We start from the raw sequence: 19,100 nt of genomic DNA, 5'->3' as shown, positions 1-19,100 counted from the left end.
TTCTTTGAATGTTTGGTAAAATTCATCTTTGAAGCCATCTGGTCCAGGACTTTTTTATGTTGTGAGGTTTTTTTTTTATTACTCCTTCTATTTCATTCGTTGTTATCAGTCTGTTCAGGTGTTCTGTTTTTTCTTGGTTTTGTTTTGGAAGATTGTATGTTTCTAGGATTTTATCTATTTCTTCCAGATTATCCAATTTGTTAGCATACAGTTGTTCATACTATTTTCTTACAGTCCTTTGTATTTCTGTGGTGTCAGTTGTTACTTCTCTTTTGTTTCTGATTTTATTTATTTTGGTCCTCTATTTTCCTTGATGAATCTGGTTAAAGGTTTATCAATCTTGTTTAGCTTTTCAGAGAACTTACATCTGGTTTTATTGATCCATTGTGTTATCTTTTTAGACTATTTTGTTTATTTCTTCTCTGGCCTTTATTATTCCTTCCTTCTACTCACTTTGGGCTTTGTTTGTTGTTCTTTCTCTAGTTCCTTTAGGTATAAGATTATATTGTTCATTGAGGTTTTTTTATTTCATGAGGTATGCCTATAATGCTATAAATTTCCCTCTTAGGACTGCTTTTGCTATGTCCCATAGATTTGGAGTTGTTGTGTTTTTATTTTTATTTGTCTCTAAGTATATTTTGATTTTTTCCTTGATCTCATTGTTAACCCATGCATTGTTTAGTACAGTGGTTCTCAATCTTTCTAATGCCGCGACCCTTTAATACAGTTCCTCATGTTGTGGTGACCCCCAACCATAAAATTATTTTCGTTGCTACTTCATAATTGTAATTTTGCTACTGTTATGAATTGTAATGTAAATATCTGTGTTTTCTGATGGTCTCAGGCGACCCTACTAGCGGTTCTCAACCTGTGGGTTGCGACCCACAGGTTGAGAACCGCTGCTGTAGAGCCTAAGACCATCGGAAAACATAGATATTTACATTACGATTCATTAACAGTAGCAAAATTACAGTTATGAAGTAGCAACGAAAATAATTTTATGGTTGGGGGTCACCACAACATGAACTGTATTAAAGGGTCACGGCATTAGAAAGGTTGAGAACCACTGGTTTTGTAACATGTTATTTAGCCTCTGTGTATTTGTTTGTGTTTAGTTTTTTTCTTGTAGTTTATTTCTAGTTTTATACCCTTGTGGACAGAGAAGATGCTTGATATGATTTCAGTCTTCTTAAATTTTTTGAGATGTTTTGTGTCCTACAATGTGGTCCATCCTGGAAAATGTTCCACGTTCATTTAAAAAGAGTGTACGTTCTTCTGTCTTCGGGTGAAATGCTCTGAAAATATCATCTAGTCTAGTGTGTCATTTAAGGCTATTGTTTTCTTATTGATTTTCTGTTTGGATGATTTATCTTTAGATGTCAGTTGGGTATTGAAATTCCCTACTATGGCTGTATTACAGATGATACTTTATGCCCCTCAAGTATACTTCCTATATTTTAGTGCTCCTGTGTTGGGTGCATAAATGTTTAAAAGAGTTATATCCTCTTGTTGGCTTGATCTCCTTATCATTACATAATGTCCTTTGTCTCTTATTATAGCCTTTGTTTAAAAGTCTATTTTGTTTGGTATAAATATTGCTACTCCAGCTGTTTGGTGTTTTTTTTTTTTTTTCATTTCCATTTGTATTAAATATGTTTTTTCCATCCCTTTACTTGCAGTGCATGTGTGTGTGTGTGTCTTTCCATCTGAAGTGAGTCTCATAAACATACGTAAGGGTCTTGTTTTGTTATCCATTCAGCCACACTATGTCTTATGATTGGAGCATTTAAACCATTTGCATTTAAAGTAATTGTTGATATGTATTAATTGCCATTTTGTTATTATCTTATCTTTTTTTTTCTTTTTCTTCTTAAAGCAACCCCTTCAACATTTATTGTAATATTGATTTGGTAGTTATGAACTCCTTTAGCTTTTTCTTATTTGGCGAGGTCTTTATTTCTCCTTCAATTTTAAATTAGAGTATTGCTGGGTAGAGTAGTCTTGGTTGTAGGTCCTTGCTTTTCATCACTTTGATTATTTCGTGTCAATTCCTTCTGGCCTGAAAAATTTCTGTTGAGAAATCAGCTGACAATCTGATGGGAGTTCGCTTGTAGGTAACTAAGTCTTTTCTCTTGCTGCTTTTAAGATTTTCTTTTTGTCTTTAATCTTTGGCATTTTAATTATGATGTGTCTTGCTATGGGCCTCTTTGGGTTCATCTTGTTTGGGATTCCCTGCACTTCCTGAGCTTATATGTCTATTTCTTTCACCAGGTTAGGGAAGTTTTCTGTCATTTTTTTCAAATAGATTTTCAATTTCTTGCTCTCTTCTCCTTCCAGCATCACCATGATGCTAATGTTGGTACAGCTGAAGTTGTCACAGAGGCTCCTTATTCTGTCCTCACTTTTTTGGATTCTTTTTTCTTTTTGCTATTCTGATTTGGTGTGTTTTGCTTTCTTGTATTCCAAACTAGAGGCCTGATGCACAAAATTTTGTGCAAGAGGAAGCCTTTCTTCTCCTGGCTGCTGGCACCGGCTTCCCTCCAGCACTGGGGACCCGGGCTTCCCTCGTAGAGGGAGGCCCTGCCCACCCGTTGAAGCCCGCTGGTCGGTGGCCTGGGCCTCCCTCTTTGGGGCGATCATGGAGCCCCCCGATTTATTGCCCCGCCAGCTGGTGGCCTGGGCCTCCCTCTGCAGGGCGATCATGGGGCGATGGCTGGTCCCCCGACCAATCGCATCGCACCCAACTTAGTTGGCTTGGCGCCAGTGGGTGTCATAGCATGGTCCTGGATGGCTGTATGGATGGTCGTTCCACTGTTTTGCCATTCGGTCGATTTGCATATTACACTTTCATTATATAGGATGGCTGATTTGATTCTCATCTTTATTTACTGTCCTGTTGATTCTCTGTAAATTACTCTTTTTTTGTTGTTAATCCTCACCCAAGGATATTCCCCCCATTGATTTTTTAGAGAGAGTGGAAGGGAGGGGGAGAGAGACAGAGAAACATCAATGTGAGAGAAACACATGAATTGGTTACCTCCCACATGAGCCCTGACCAAAGCCAGGGATTGAGCCTGCAACCAAGGTACGTGCCCTTGATCAGAATCAAACCCGGGACCCTTCAGTCCTCAGGCTGATGTTTTATCCACTGAGCCAAACTGGATAGGGCTATAAATTATTCTTCATTTCAGTTAGTGTATCCCTCATTTCTGACTGGTCTTTTTTATGCCATTGAAGTTCTCACTAAGTTCATTGAGCATCCTTATAACCAGTGTTTTGAGCTCTGCACTAGGGATGTGTTTCTTTGTCTTCTCATTTTGCAGCCTCCCTATATTTGTTTCTATGTATTAGGTAGAGTTACTACATCTCCCAGGCTTGATAGAATGACTTAATGTAGTAGGGGTTCTCTAGGGTCCAGTGGCATAGCCTCCCTGATCACCTAAGCTGGGCTCTCCAAGTGTATCTCCTGTATGGGCTGTGAAGACCCTCCTCTTATAGTTGAGCCTTGATTGCTGTTGGCATGTTGATGGAAGGGATTTAATCCTAGGCCAGTCAGTGGCAAGGACTGGCTGCAACCACTGACCATCAATCTCCAAACACTGTGGAGGATCAGCTGTGCAGGGGTCCACCCCGCAGAGTAGGACTTACTTCATTTTAGCTCTGGTGCCACTGAGTCTGCCCCTTGGGTGTGTCACTTGTGGAGGTGGTTGGGTGGTGGTCGTTCGACTTGGTCTGAAGCTGTCCATAGGTTGCACTGGCTCTGGGGCCTCCCTATAGATGCAGGCCAAGGTCAGCTGCTGCTTGTGTTCTGCCCCGGGCCACCCAGCATGAGCTACAAAGTGATCTGCAGATGTTTGCTACTTGTGCTGGGCTTGGAGGTGTCTAAGAGAGCCCAAGCTATGAACCATGGCTGACTGGCACTAGTGCCGGGTCTGGGGCCACTTAATGAGTGGTATGGGGCATGCTGAGGCCAGATGCTGCTTGTTTGAGAGATTTTAAGTCTGAAGCATGAGCCAAGATAAGCCGTTCCTATGGAAAAGTCACTGGAAACAGCTTGTGTGGGTCCACAATTTGGGTAGTGTAGGGTCTCAAAGAATCACCAGGGCAGGTGAACAGTGATAGCCAAGTTGATAGAGACTCAGATACGGTTCCCACCTGCCTGCACTGTGATGAGAAGACTCAGAAAAGGAACAATGGTCTCTACCAGCATTTCTGTCTGGGCGAAAGTTGTTCCTCCAGTTCTTGCCCTGATGCCAGACAAATCATTTCCCCTCTGTATGCCCCTGGTGCCTTTGAGCTGCTGCCCCCAGACTAGAACTCAGATGAAGTGAGTCTGACTAAGCCTGTGAGTGGGCCCTTTAAGAGAAATTGCCTGGGACTCTGACAGACCTCTGTCTCCCTCAGCCACAATCCCCTCTGGTTTTTATATCCAGAAGTTATGGGGGCTTACCTTCTTGGCACTGGAACCCTGGAATGGGAGGCCTTGTGTGGGGTTGGGACTCTTCACTCCTCAGGGAGGACCTCTGCAGCTGAGATATTCCTCCCAATTTTTTAAAAAAATATATTTTTTATTGATTTTTTTACAGACAGGAAGGGAAAGGGATAGAGAGTTAGAAACATCAATAAGAAAGAAACACCGATCAGCTGCCTCCTGCACACCCCCTACTGGGGATCGAGCCCGCAACCAAGGTACATGCCCTTGACTAAAATCAAACCCAGGACCCTTCAGTCCTCAGACTGACGCTCTATCCACTGAGCCAAACCACTTAGGGCTTCTCCCAATTTTTATCTGCCACATGTGGGTGTGGAACCAGTTCATTCCACATGTCCACCCTTTCTATCAGTCAATGTGGCTGCTGCTGCTGGTGGTGCTTTTTTTTTTTTAAATTGATCCAGAAAGAGGACAAGAGAGAGAGAGAAATATTGATGTGAGAGAGAAACTGAGCAGTTGCCTCCTGCATGTGCCCCAACCAGGGTTCAAACACACAACCTGGGTATGTACCCAGACTGAGAATCTAACCCACCACCTTATGGTGTACAGTACGATGCTCCAACCTAGCCACACTGGCCAGGGCAATGTGGCTTCTTCTTTAATCCCTAGTTGTAGGAGTTCCATTCAGCCAGAATTCACGTAGTTCTGAATGATTATTGTTCTGTAGTTTAGTTGTAATTTTGATGTGGTTATGGGAGGAGGTGAGAACCATGTTTACCTACGCCACCATCTTGACTGGAAGACTCATATAATACTAGAGGCCCGGTGCACGAAATTTGTGCACAGGGGGGTGTGTATCCCTCAGCCCAGCCTGCACCCTCTCCAATCTGGGATCCCTCTCACAATCCAGGACTGCTGGCTCCCAACTGCTCGCCTGCCTGCCTTCCTGATTGCCCCTAACTGCTTCTGCCTGCCAACCTGTTCACCCCCTAACCACTTCCCTGCCAGCCTGATTGATGCCTAACTGCTCCCCTGCCAGCCTGTTTACCCATAACTGCTCTCCCCTGCAGGCCTGGGTCCCCCTCAACTGCCCTCCCCTGCAGGCCTGGTCCTCCCCAACTGCTCTCCCCTGCAGGCCTGGGTCCCCCCCAACTTCCCTCCCCTGCAGGCCTGGGTCTCCCCCAACTGCCCTCCCCTGCAGGCCTGGGTCCCCCCACAACTGCCCTTCCCTGCAGGCCCGGCTGCCCCCAACTTCCCTCCTCTGCTGGCCTGGTCACCCCTAACTGCCCTCCCCTGCTGGCCTGATCGCCCACAACTGCCCTCCCTTGCAGACTTGGTCCCTCCCAACTGCCCTCCCCTGCTGGCCATCTTGTGGTGGCCATCTTGTGTCCACATGGGGGCAGCCATCTTATGTGTTGGAGTGATGGTCAATTTGCATATTATTCTTTTATTAGATAGGATTCTTTTTTTTAATATATTTTATTGATTTTTTACAGAGAGGAAGAGAGAGGGATAGAGAGCTAGAAACATCGATGAGAGAGAGCCATCGATCAGCTGCCTCCTGCACGCCCCCTACTGGGGATGTGCCCGCAACCAAGGTACACGCCCTTGACCGGAATCGAACCTGGGACCCTTCAGTCCGCAGGCCGACGCTCTATCCACTGAGCCAAACCGGTTAGGGCTAGATAGGATTCTTATATGTGTTTTATTAAGAGGTTACACTGGGTAAACCTCGAAGGTGACTTAATCCTGGGATTCTATGGTTATATATTGTTGGAGCTATTAAAAGTAACAATTAATTGATGCTATCGTGGTGTTGGTATTGAAGAGCAATGACATTATTAGAAAGTAAAAAAAATCATAATCTAGACTAGAGCTTCTAAAAGAATGGTCTGCAGACTATTCAAGATAAGTATAAAAACTGAATAGCCATTTAGAAATTTTGTTAACATTTCACATTGTCACAATATCCAAACACATTATTTATCTAGTAACTTGTTTTTATTGTATTTAAAAATATCAGCCCTAACTGGTTTGGCTCAGTGGATAGAGCGTCGGCCTGCGGACTGAAAGGTCCCAGGTTCGATTCCGGTCAAGGGCATGTGCCTTGGTTGCAGGCACATCTCCAGTGGGAGATGTGCAGGAGGCAGCTGATCGATGTTTCTCTCCCATTGATGTTTCTGACTCTCTATCCCTCTCCTTTCCTCTCTGTAAAAAAATCAATAAAATATATATTTTTAAAAAAATATCAGTTCCACGATGGAATGGAAATTTTTAAACACACACACACACCCCGCCCCCAATACTGGCCCCTTCACCACAGGTAATCTGAGAAACACTATTCTAGACAATCCTCAAATTCAAATGATCAGCCCTAGAATGGTCAGCAATAATCTTAACATTGTACGTGGATAACAAGGTGCATATTAAATTATCATTTTTTTCTTTATGGGATAGTCAGGAGGAGTAACAGATGGTTTTCTGACTATCTTTTGATTTGCAGAAAGATGTCTCCAGTTATTTTTTTAAGGGATAATTACAGTCTATCTAAGGGGATGTTTATTTTTAGAAAAATCCAGTATTTTTAGTTAAAATTGTTTTAGTTTGGCTTTTTAGAGCTTACCAAAAAGATTTTTTGTGGTGGTGGTGAACATACAATACAGTGCACAGATAATGTATTGTGGAATTGTGCACCTGAAACCTGTATAATTTTGTTAACTAGTGTCACTCCAATACATTCAATAAAAAGGAAAAAGAAAAGATTTGTTTACCTTTTGGATCTATTACTCTAACCGTGTTGCCCCTTAATTTATGTTTTCTTAAGTGATCTCATTTAGCACTCTGGAATAACCATGGGACAGCCAGCTTTTATTGGCAGTTCCATGCTGCACAGAGCTATTCAGAGAGTTGTTAATAAAGTGAAATCTGTGTTAAGACTGGATCTTACACTGATAACACATTCAGAATTGTAACTTTGCTTGAAGCACTATCACATATGGGAAAACATCACTAATTTGGGTAAGCAGAGAAAAATCATTTACTGAATTACTGCAGAATTAAACTATAAAATACTGTTTTTTTGAGAGAGATATATAAATAGAGCACTTCATTTATTCAGTCATTTTCTACCAGACCCAGGCGAGGGATTGGGATATAGTAGAGAGCAAAGTTTTCTGTGTTTGTGGAGCTTACTTTATTGTGGAAGACAGATGTTAAGCAATTAATTGTAAAAGTAACAAAAAAAAGAGGGAAAGTATTGAGTTGTGTGGGCATACATACAAGGAGGACTTATTTTAGGCTAGACAATCAGGAAAAGGTAGGTATGAGAGAAAATACACCTAATAAATACACAGGAGAAAATGTTAGCCTCCCTGATAGTAAAAGAACTAATTGGAACACTGAAATGCCATTTTTACATGAAGTAAGGGAGTTTTAAAAATTGGTATTTGAGCCAGCCGGGTGTAGCTCAGCGGTTGAGCGTCGACCCAGGAACCAAGAGGTCACTGGTTCGATTCCCGGTCAGGGCATATGCCCAGGTTGCGGGCTCGATCCCCATTGGGGGGTGTGCAGAAGGCAGCCAGTCAATGATTCTCTCCCATCATTGATGTTTCTATCTCTCTCTCCCTCTCCCTTCCTCTCTGAAATCAATAAAAATATTTTTTAAAAATTGGTATTTGGGAATTACTATTAGCATTTTAAATTTGTATGACTCTTTTAAAAGGCAATTTTTAACTTTTTAACATAGTCCAACTAGGATTTTTTTCTTAAGAGGGTAGTGTAAAACATGAATGGTTGTATGCATGAAGATATTTATTATAGAATTATTTGTAATTGTGCAAACTTAAAAGTTGTTTATTTAAAAAGTAATAGTAAAGAGTAAGCCACAGCATGGAAAAAATGAGTGATGCACCAAGTGTAATAAAAGCAATTTTGATTATTAAAGCTTTATAAAATGATTGAAAAAAATCTTATTCTGTATAAGACTAAAGAAAGTACATCAAACTGTCAGTGGTGGGATTTTTAGTGATTTCCACCCATACCCGCTTTCTTACTACTAGAATTCTCTGGAATTACAAGTTCCCTTCTAAAATCCAGATTTGAGGACTCGGTCCCAGCACATGAGGGAGGGCAACCAATTGAAGTGTCTCTCTCACATCGATGCTTCTCTCTTTCTGTGTGTCTTTCTGTCTCCCCCTCCCCCACCCTTTCACCCTCTCTAAAAATCAATGGAGAAAATATCCTCGGTTGAGGATTAACAAAAATAAAAAGAGAATATAATACAGATTTAACCATGTCACAGCTCTTCCACCCAACACACATACATTGACTCTCAGGTAAATTCAGAATTGATTAGCTTGACATTCAACTCCTGTCACCTTTTTTTTCCCCCAAACTCCTAACTTGCCTGCACCCCTACAAACAATTCTCTATGCCTAGAGTGCCCTTCCTTTCCCATTCTGTACCTGATGTAAGTCTATTCTTCCTTTAAGGCCACACTCAAAAATCATACCTTCTTGAAGTCTTTCCTCCTTTTTCTCGCAAATTAACCTCTTCTGTTCTCTTTGTAGGTCCTTTTGTCCTTTTTTTTTTTAGGTCCTCTCAGTATCATCCTTACAACATTATAACTAGTGCCCCGGTGCACGGATTCATGCACATTGAAAGGATATTAATTAGAAGGTGGCCAGTGGGGTGGGACTGGGCAGATGGGCTGGACACGCCCTAGAGCCAACCTCCCTTGGTTCTTCCCCAGCCAGCCTCCCTGGCACTGTGGCTTGAAGGGCGTCTGCGGTGTGAGCGGGGTCCCTCCGGCAGGTGGGGTCTCTTGGCCTGGCCTGCAGGGATCAGGCCGAAACTGGCTCTCTGAGATCCCTCAAGGGGTCCCGGATTGCGAGAGGGCGGTTCTCCAGTGACGTACCCCGGAATCGGGCTCCCTCTTCTCTGGTTCCGTGGTGCGTCACCCGAGAACCACCGCTATCAAGTCACCGCAGCTTGGCAGCAACTGCGTTGAGCGCCTGCCCCCTGGTGGTCAGTATGCGTCATAGTTACGGGTTGGAGCATCTGCCCCTGGTGGTCATTGCGCGTCATAGCTACTGGTCGGATGGTCAGTTAGCCTTTTATATATATGGATTATAGATAGATTGTTTTTTTTTCAATGCAGAAACTACAGATAGTATGTCCAGTGATTGTTTGGCACATAATAGTAAGTGAATAGAAATCGGTTAACTGTTAATGCTTTTAATTTGTTACAGGGGCATTTATGCAATGAGCCTTTGGATATGTACAGTTACTTACACAACCAAGGGATTGCCGTTTCACTTGCTCAGTTCTATATTTCATGGGCTGAAGAATACGAAGCTAGAGAAAACTTTAAGAAGGCAGATATGATATTTCAGGAAGGGATTCAACAGAAGGCTAAACCACTGGAAAGATTGCAATCCCAGCACCGGTAAGATGCTTCTCTAGAGCTTGTTTTAATTCTTTATAGCTAGTGGCTATAAATGGTCATTTTTACATCTAATAAAGTACTCTCCATGGATTGGCATGTTTACTGTGTCACTATTCAGTTTTTTTTTGTTTTTTTTTAAATATATTTTATTGACATTTTACAGAGAGGAAGGGAGAGGGATAGAGAGCTAGAAACATCGATGAGAGAGAAACATCGATCAGCTGCCTCCTGCACACCCCCCACTGGGGATGTGCCCACAACCAAGGTACATGCCCTTGACCGGAATCGAACCCGGGACCCTTCAGTCCGTAGGCCGACGCTCTATCCACTGAGCCAAACCGGTTTCGGCACTATTCAGTTTTTTAAAAGGCATATTTAACACACAGTAAAATGCATTCTATGGTGTACAGTTTTATAAGTAGTTTTCACAAATGAAAAGAGACATGTAACCATTACCATGATCATGATATACTAGTAAACTAGTTCCATCACTCCATATAATCCTATCATGCTATCCCTTTGTGGTCAACACCTACTCTCACTCCCAACCCCTGGCAACAACTCATTTATTCTCTCATCCTATAGTTTTGACTTTTCCATAATATCATATAAATAGAATGATAAAAATATGTAGCCTTTTGTGTTTGGCTTCTTTCATTTAGCATAATGCATTTGAGGTATAAGAGTTCTTTATATATCCTGAATACAAGTCTTTTGTCAAATAAGTGATTTGTAAGCCTTTCTCCCAGCTTAACTCTGGTCTATTCATTCTCTTAACAATATCTTTTATAGAATAAAAGTTTTTAATTTTGAAGTATCTGACATCAGTTATTTCTTATGGATTGTGGTTTTGTTATATCTGAGAATTTTGTCCAGCCAAAGGTCACAAAGATTTTCTCCATTGTTTTCATCTTGAAATTTTATAGTTTTACTTTCACATTTAGATCTGTGGTCCATTTTGCATAATTGTTAATTTTTGTATAAGGTTTGGGTCAAGGTTCTTTATTTTTTGTAGTTGAAAAGACTTTCTCCATTAAGTTGCCTTTGCACCTTTGTCAAAAATCAGTTTCAGTTTGATCATTTGTGTAGTTTTATTTCTGTTACTTTATTTTGTTCTATTGAGTTGTATATTCATTAGTGTATGCCATGTTATCTAGATTGCTGTAGCTTTATAGTAAATCTGGAAATCAGGTAATATGAATTCTCTAACTGTTTTTCTTTTTAGCTCTTCTAATTCCTTGGACCGTAATGTCTTGATTTTTCTTGGGGTTCATTTAAGATATTTTTCTTTAACATTGGTTTTCAGCAGTTTGATTGTGATGTGTCTAGATGTAATTTTATCCATTTGGGGTTTAATGGGCTTTTACAATTTAGTTAAATGTATACCTTTCACAAATTTTGAAAATTTTCAATCATGGTTTTAAAAATATTTTTCTGTGCCTGTATTTTTTTCTTTCTTCTTCTGGGACTTCAGTTATACATATGTCAAACCTTTTGATAATTGTTCCACAGGTCCCTGAAGCTCAGTTCCTGTTTTAATAAAATTGAAACCTTTTTTCTTTCTATTCTTCAGAATGGCCAACTATTGATTTTGTTTTCAGGTTCGATTACTCTTTTGTCAGCCCTCTTCATTTTGATATTGAGTACATCCAGTAAATTTTTTATTTTAGATAATTGTGTTTTTCAGGTCTAAAATTTTCATTTGATTCTTTTTATATATTCTGTGTCTCTACTAAGAACTTTAGTCTTTTTATTCATTTTAAATGTTTCTACCTTTATCTCATGGAGCATAGTTATAATAGCTGCTTTAAAATCTCTGCAAACTCCCACCACACCTGTGTCATCTTTTTTTTGTTTGTTTGTTAATCCTCATCTGAGGATATTTTTTCCATTGATTTTTAGAGAGAGTTGAAGGGAGGGGGAGAGACAGAGAGAAACATTGATGGGAGAAAGACACACTGATTGGTTGCCTCCCACACAGTTCCCAACCAGGTCCAGGGATTGAGCTTGCAACCAAGATACGTGCTCTAGACTGGAATGAAACCTGGGATCCTTCAGTTCACAGGTCCATGCTTATCCACTAAGCCAAACCAGCTAGGACACCTGTGTCATCTTACTGTTAGTATCTCTTGATTATCTTTTTCTTTGAGAATTGGTCACATTCTCCTGGTTATTTGTGTGTCAAATTCGGATTATATCCTGGACATTTATAATGATACTATGTTATTAGACTCTGGGTCCTATTGGTTAATATTCTGTGGAGAATGTTGAATGTCTTAGTAGGTAACCAACATTCAGATGTCTCAAGTTCTTTCTCATCTTATGAGATTTCAGTGTCTGTTAAATATTGAAGACCTTGGGGATCTATGTCATGTGTGTTGCTCATTGGTTGTTCTGGGACTTGGGCAGTGGTTTATGTTGTAGTTCAGTTCCCACAGCCTTTTCTGTGTTGCCATGGTTCTGCCCTGTGCATACATAACTGAGGAGTGAGTCTAGGGTTTGTGTCAATTCCTGTACAGAATTAGGAGATCCTCTTCTTCAGCTCATCCTCTCCCATATTTCTCCCATACCCATTGGCCCTCAGAGCCCCCCTTTCCCAGTCCTCTGGCCAGAAAGATGAGGTTTCTCTAGGAGTTTTAACTTTGCACCTTTGCAACAATTCAAAACCATAAGAAAAAAGAGAAGGGAAAACAAACAGGAAACAACCCCATGTCGGTTATTTCTTCAAGTTTGTCTCCTCTCCACAGTTCACTTGCTTTTGTTTACTTTTCAGAGGCCTCAGTTGCTTTTTTTGTATTATATCTAGAGATTTTAGTTCCAATCAAAGAGAGAGGGGTAGGGGGAGGGAGGAAGAGAGAGAGAAGTACGTGCTATCATGGGCATACTCCATGTTGGCCAGCACTTGCAGTTTATTGGTTTTTTTTGTGTTTTTTTTTTTTACTCTTTTGTAATACTTAAAACTTTAGCAGCAGCAAAAGAACTTTAGTCTTCAAACTTCTGCCAGCTTTACTAAAGTAAAATGTTATGTTGGATGTAACTTTATTTTGAATGATTCCACAAAAATGGTGAGTTGGGAGCAGTGTATGGAGAGAGAAAGAGACACATAAAGGCAGTGATAAAATAATGTGCCAAGAAGTTAACAATTGGTGAATCTACATGAAGGATATTGAGGTACTTATTTACTCTTGTTAACTATTTTGTAAGTTTTATAATAAAAAAATGGTGGTAAACTCTGACTTTAATAAATTCTGTAATCTTAGTCACCCTGATTTTATCTTCAGACCAACCTAATGGTGATCTTCAGAATATTTTTAATTAGTCAAATTTGGATATTTCAAAGGGGGTGTTAAATCATTCTAGCCCAGTGGTCGGCAAACTCATTAGTCAACAGAGCTGCAAACCGTGGCTCGCGAGCCACCAGTTTGCTGACCACTGTTCTAGCTCAAACCCTCTCTGATCTCAAGGTGGTTTTCTTTATTCCTGAGAAAATAAACACTTTCTTGGGCTTTTTCTACATATTTCTTCTCCCATCCAACCCTTCTCCCTTGTTTGTTTTAACAAATTAGAACTTTGAATCTGGTAAGTAGTATTCATCTCACCAAAAGTTAATAGTTCATTTTTTACTTTAGACAATTCCAAGCTCGAGTGACTCGGCAAACTCTGTTGGTACTTGAGAAAGAAGAAGAGGAGGAAGATTTGGGGTCCTCTGTACCACAACGAAGTACACTAGCTGAACTAAAAAGCAAAGGGAAAAAGACAGCAAGAGCACCAATCAGCCGTATAGGAGGTGCTCTCAAGGGTATGTTTGTTAAATGTTATTATGGGAAATTCTTAGTCTCAGGTGGTAGGCAAATTATGTAAAGAGATAATATATATGTAGACATTGTCCTAGTATTCTGAGTACTAGGTAGCAAAAAAGAAGGAAGCCTAAGGAGAATTGATATCACAGTGTACACAAAAAACTTGTCAGCAATTTTGTGACTTAATTTTAAAAAACCTAATATAGGAAGCATCAAGAGTTTTTGAGTTTAAGAGTTGTTAGTCGAAAAAAGATATGTCTTATCAAAATAAGTTTGCATGTCCAGAGCCTCAGAGAATGTATTAACATGGTCTTTAGTCTTTTGGGGCCAGAAATTGGGCTCTCTTTGTACATCTAAAGATGAACAACAATAAGCTTTTTTTAATTCACTATTTTTTAGGTAAATTTTATGTTTATATAGCAACATTGAGCAAAAGGTACAGAGAGCAATAAGCTTTTATTAACTAAATTTATAGCAGTTAGACATGTAAATGAGAACATTTTTTTAAAATCTCTTACCCTTTCTTGGTATCAACTTACCAATATTTAGACTGTTTCTTGGAGATGCTACAATCCTAATATATAAAAACCCTGGGACCGTCACATCCACAATGACCGGAGGCTTGGCCAACAGGAAGTTAGTCCTTCAATCAACACTGGGTTGCCATGCCAACCCAGCGCTGACTGCTGTGGCTGTAGGCATGGTGACCCAACACTGACTGCTGAAGGGGCTGCGAATCAGGCCCGGAGAGAGGCAGGGTCTGATCCGTAGCCTCTGTGGCAGGTGTTGATCAGCACTTGTCTCTCTCTTTCTTTCCGGACCTGGCCAGCAGCCACGCCTCCATTTCTCTCCAGGCCTCCACTGGGACTGCTGATCAGCCCTGCCTTTCTGATTAGGCTATGTTAATAGGCCCAGAGACGCTGACTGGCATAGAAGCTGACCAATCAGAACCAAATCTGGGTCAACTGTGATGAGCCAATGGGTGCCTGGGAGGCAGAGCTTTTGATGCTGACTGGCATAGAAACTGACCAATCAGGGAGAAACCAAGATGGTGGCATAGGTAAACACCTGAACTTGCTGCCTCACACAACCACTTCAAAACTACAACTAAAAGACAAAACGGATATCATCCAGAACCACAGGAAGGCTGGCTGAGTGGAAATTATACAACTAGAAGGAAAGAGAAAAGCACACTGAGACTTGGAAGAGGTGCGGAGGTACGGAGGCACGTGCACGGAAAGGGGCTGGCAACTGAGTACGCTGTTGTCTTTTTTCAATCAGGAGGGAGACACAAGCTCCCGCTTGCTCTGAACTCCAGTTCCGGACAAGACTCTGGGGACCCAGACTCATACGGGGAGAAACTGGACTGTCTGGCATCGGGCCGGAACACTAGGGCGGCTTTCTCTCAGATGTGCTTGCAGTGATCATTGTTCGTGCACTGTGCCATGGGACACAGAGACCCGGGGACTTCTTCAGGGCAGGGCTGACGGTCAGCCATTACTGTTTGCTCCACCCTGGTGATTCCCTGAGACCCCGACCCACCCAATTTACAATCCCACTAAACTGTGCGCAGAGGCTTTTGCATATGAATGCCCTGGCCCTCTGTAATCTAAAACCTAACATACTACAACTGGGTAAGAGAGCCCCAGAGCCTCCAAAAGAAGGCCCAAAGCTGGACAGCAGCTTGCAATGCTTCACAGCTGGACCTCATCTGGGCACCTCCAAACCCCAAACAAAGAGGAGGAATCTGCAGATATCTCTGTAGCTCCTGCTGGGTGGCTTCAGGTAGTGGCTGACTTTCCACCTCCTTGGAGATCCAAGAGCCAGTGTACCCAGTGGTCAGAGTAAGACCATCCAGATTACAACTCTTCAGATCCATAAGAGACACACTTGGGGAGCAGACTCAGTGAGCGCCAAAGCCCCACTGAAGCAAGTCTTGCCCCATAAGGGTGTCTCAAGCACAGAAATTCACCCATTGTAGACACAACTGGTCCTCACAGCCATTTGGCCTGGAGGTCAATTCCTCCCAGTGATACCAACAGCAATCAAGGCTTAACTACAACAAGACTGCACACAGCCCACAAAGGGGTGCACCAAGAGTGCCCACCTCAGGTAATTGGGGAGGCTGAGCCTCTGGTCTCTATAGGACACCTAGCAGACAAAGCCACTCTATCAACACAGGGAAGCAACCAAAATGCAGAGACAAAGAAACAGGTCACAAATGAAAGAAATGGAGGAAAGCAAACTACTGGATATAGAATTTAAAACCATGGTTATAAGGTTACACAAGAATCTTCTAGAAACCTCCGAGAAATTTAGTGAGACCCTCAAGGATATGACAAAGGACCAACTAGATATTAAGCATACACTGACTGAAATAAAGAATAATATACAGAGATCCAAGAGCAGACTAGAGGATCCCAAGAATCAAGTCAAAGATTTGAAATACAACGAAGCAAAAAACACGCAACTGGAAAAGCAAAAAGAAAAAAGAATCCAAAAATATGAAGATACTGTAAGGAGCCTCTGGGACAACTTCAAGCATACTAATATCCGAATTATGGGGGTGCCAGAAGAAGAGAGAGAGCAAGTTATTGAAAACCTATTTGAAGAAATAATGTCAGAAAACTTCCCCTACCTGGTGAAAGAAATAGACTTACAAGTCCAGGAAGCGCAGAGAACCCCAAACAAAAGGAATCCAAAGAGGACCACACCAAGACACATCATAATTAAAATGCCAAGAGCAAAAGACAGAGAGAGAATATTAAAAGCAGCAAGAGAAAAACAGTTACCTACCTACAAGGGTGTACCCATACGATTGTCAGCTGATTTCTCAACAGAAACTATGCGGGCCAGAAGGGAATGGCAAGAAATATTCAAAGTGATGAATAGCAAGAACCTACAACCAAGATTACTCTACCCAGGAGAGGATCCAAGATGACGGCGTAGGTAGACACCTAAACTACTGCCTCGCACAACAATTTCAAAACTACAACTAAAAGACAAAACGTCTATCACCCAGAACCACGAGAAAGCTGGCTGAGTGGAAGTTCTACAACTAGAAGGAAAGAGAAAAGAGCAGTGAGACGTGCACAAGTGCTGAAAAGCTGAGGTTCGGAGGCGCGTGTATCGGAATGGTGGCGGGCGACTGGGAGCACTGCTTTTTTCAACCCGAAGGGAGACAAGCTCCCGATTACTCGGAACTCCAGTTTCTGGGGAGACGCGGGGGAGGAGCTGGACTGTGCCATCGTGTCGGAAAGTGAGGGTGGCTTGCTTGCAGGGCTGCGCGCAGAAATAATTGTTTACTGCGCTGGGACGCGGGGACGCGGTCGGAGACGCAGAGCCGGCTTACTGGCAGCCATCGCTGTTTGCCATGCCCTAGCCTAGTAACACCCTGAGACCCCGCCCGGCACAACCTACAAACCCACTCAAGCTCCTAGCAGCGGCTTTAGCATATGAATGGCCTGCCCTATCGCAGCTTAACCTAGCAAACTTGCAGCCCGGGTTCGACAGCTCCAAAACCTCCAAACCCCAAGCAAAGAGGAGAAAAACTGTAGTTCTCGCTGTAGCACCTGCTGGGTGGCCTCAGACAGTAGCTGACCTGCACCCCATTGGAGATCCAGAAGCAAGTGTACCTAGTGGTCAGTGTGAGACACCAGATTTCAACTCTCACATCCATAAGTGACACATTCAAGAGGCAGACTCAGTGAGCACCAAAGCCCCACTGAAGCAAGTCCTGCACCATAAGCGTGTCTCCAGCGCAGCAGTTCTTCCATTATAGACACAGTGGGTCCTCACAGCCAATTGGCCTAGATGTCAGTTCCTCCCAGTGTACCAACAGCAATCAAGGCTTAACTACACCAAGACTTTGCACTCAGCCCACAAAGGGGTGTACCAAGAGCGTCCACCTCAGGTGATTGGGGAGGCTGAGCTACTGGCCCCTATTGGTCACCTACCACACAAAGCTACTCCATCAACACAGGGAAGCAGCAAAATGCGGAGACAAACATGTCACGAATGAAAGAAATGGAGGAAAGCAAACTACTGGACGACATAGAATTCAGAACCACATTTATAAGGTTACTCAAGAATCTTCTAAAAACCTCCAAGAAACTTGATGAGACCTCCGAGGAGCTTAGTGAGACCTTTAAGGACCTTAATTAGAATGCCAAAAAAATGGAAAAGCACCAGTCAGAAATTAAGCATACACTGTCTGAAATAAAGAATACACAGAAATTCAACTGTAGATCAAAGGACCCCAAGAATCAAACCAAAGATCTGAAATATGAGGAAACAAAAACACCCAACCAGAAAAAAAGAAAAAAGAATCCAAAAATATGAAGATAGTGTAAGGAGCCTCTGGGACAACTTTAAGCGTACCGACATCCGAATTTTTGGGGTGCCAGAAGAACAGAGGGAGTAAAATATTGAAAACCTATTAGAAGAAATAATGACAGAAAACTTTCCCTACCTGGTGACAGAAATAGACTTACAAGTCCAAGAAGTGCACAGAACCCCGTACAAGAGGAATCCAAAGAGGACCACACCAAGACACATCATAATTAAAATGCCAAGGGCAAAAGACAAAAAGAGAATCTTGAAAGCAGCAAGAGAAAAACAGTTAGTTACCTACAAGGGAGCACCCATACAACTGTCAGCTGATTTCTCAACAGAAACTATGCAGGCCAGAAGGGAGTGGCAAGAAATATTCAAAGTGATGAACAGCAAGAACCTACAACCAAGATTACTCTACCCAGCAAAGCTATCATTCAGAGTTGAAGGTCAGATAAAGAGCTTCACAGATAAGAAAAAGCTAAAGGAGTTCATCACCACCAAACCAGGATTACATGAAATGCTGAAGGGTATTCTTTAAGAAGAGGAAGAAGAAGAAAAAGGTAAAGATAAAAATTATGAACAACAAAGTGACAACAAATACATACCTAGCAACAAGTGAATCTAAAAAGTGAATAAAAAATCTGAAAAACAGAATGGACTGGTGAATATAATAGAATCAAGGACATAGAAAGGGAGTGGACTGACAATTCTCAGGGGAGAGGGAGTGTGAGAGGTGCGGGAAGAGATTGTACAAAAATCTTACAGCTATGAATGAAGACAGTGGCGGGGAGTAAGGGCATGGGGTGGGGTGGGGTGGGGAATCAGGTGGAGGGGAGCTATGGGGGAAAAAAAAGAGGAACACCTATAATAATCTGAACAATAAAGATTTATTTTTTTTAAAAAAAGATTACCCAGCAAAGCTATCATTTAGAATTGAAGGTCAGATAAAGAGCTTCACAGATAAGAAAAAGCTAAAGGAGTTCAACACCAAACCAGTATTATATGAAATGCTAAAGTGTATTCTTCAAGAAGAGGAAGAAGAAGAAAAAGGTAAAGATAAAAATTATGAAAAACAAAGTGACAACAA

This window comes from Plecotus auritus (assembly GCF_963455305.1).
Source record: "Plecotus auritus genome assembly, chromosome: 1".
In the NCBI taxonomy this organism is placed as follows: Eukaryota; Metazoa; Chordata; class Mammalia; order Chiroptera; family Vespertilionidae; genus Plecotus; species Plecotus auritus.
The sequence above is the reverse complement of the archived record's forward strand: the minus strand, read 5'-3'. Positions refer to the sequence as shown.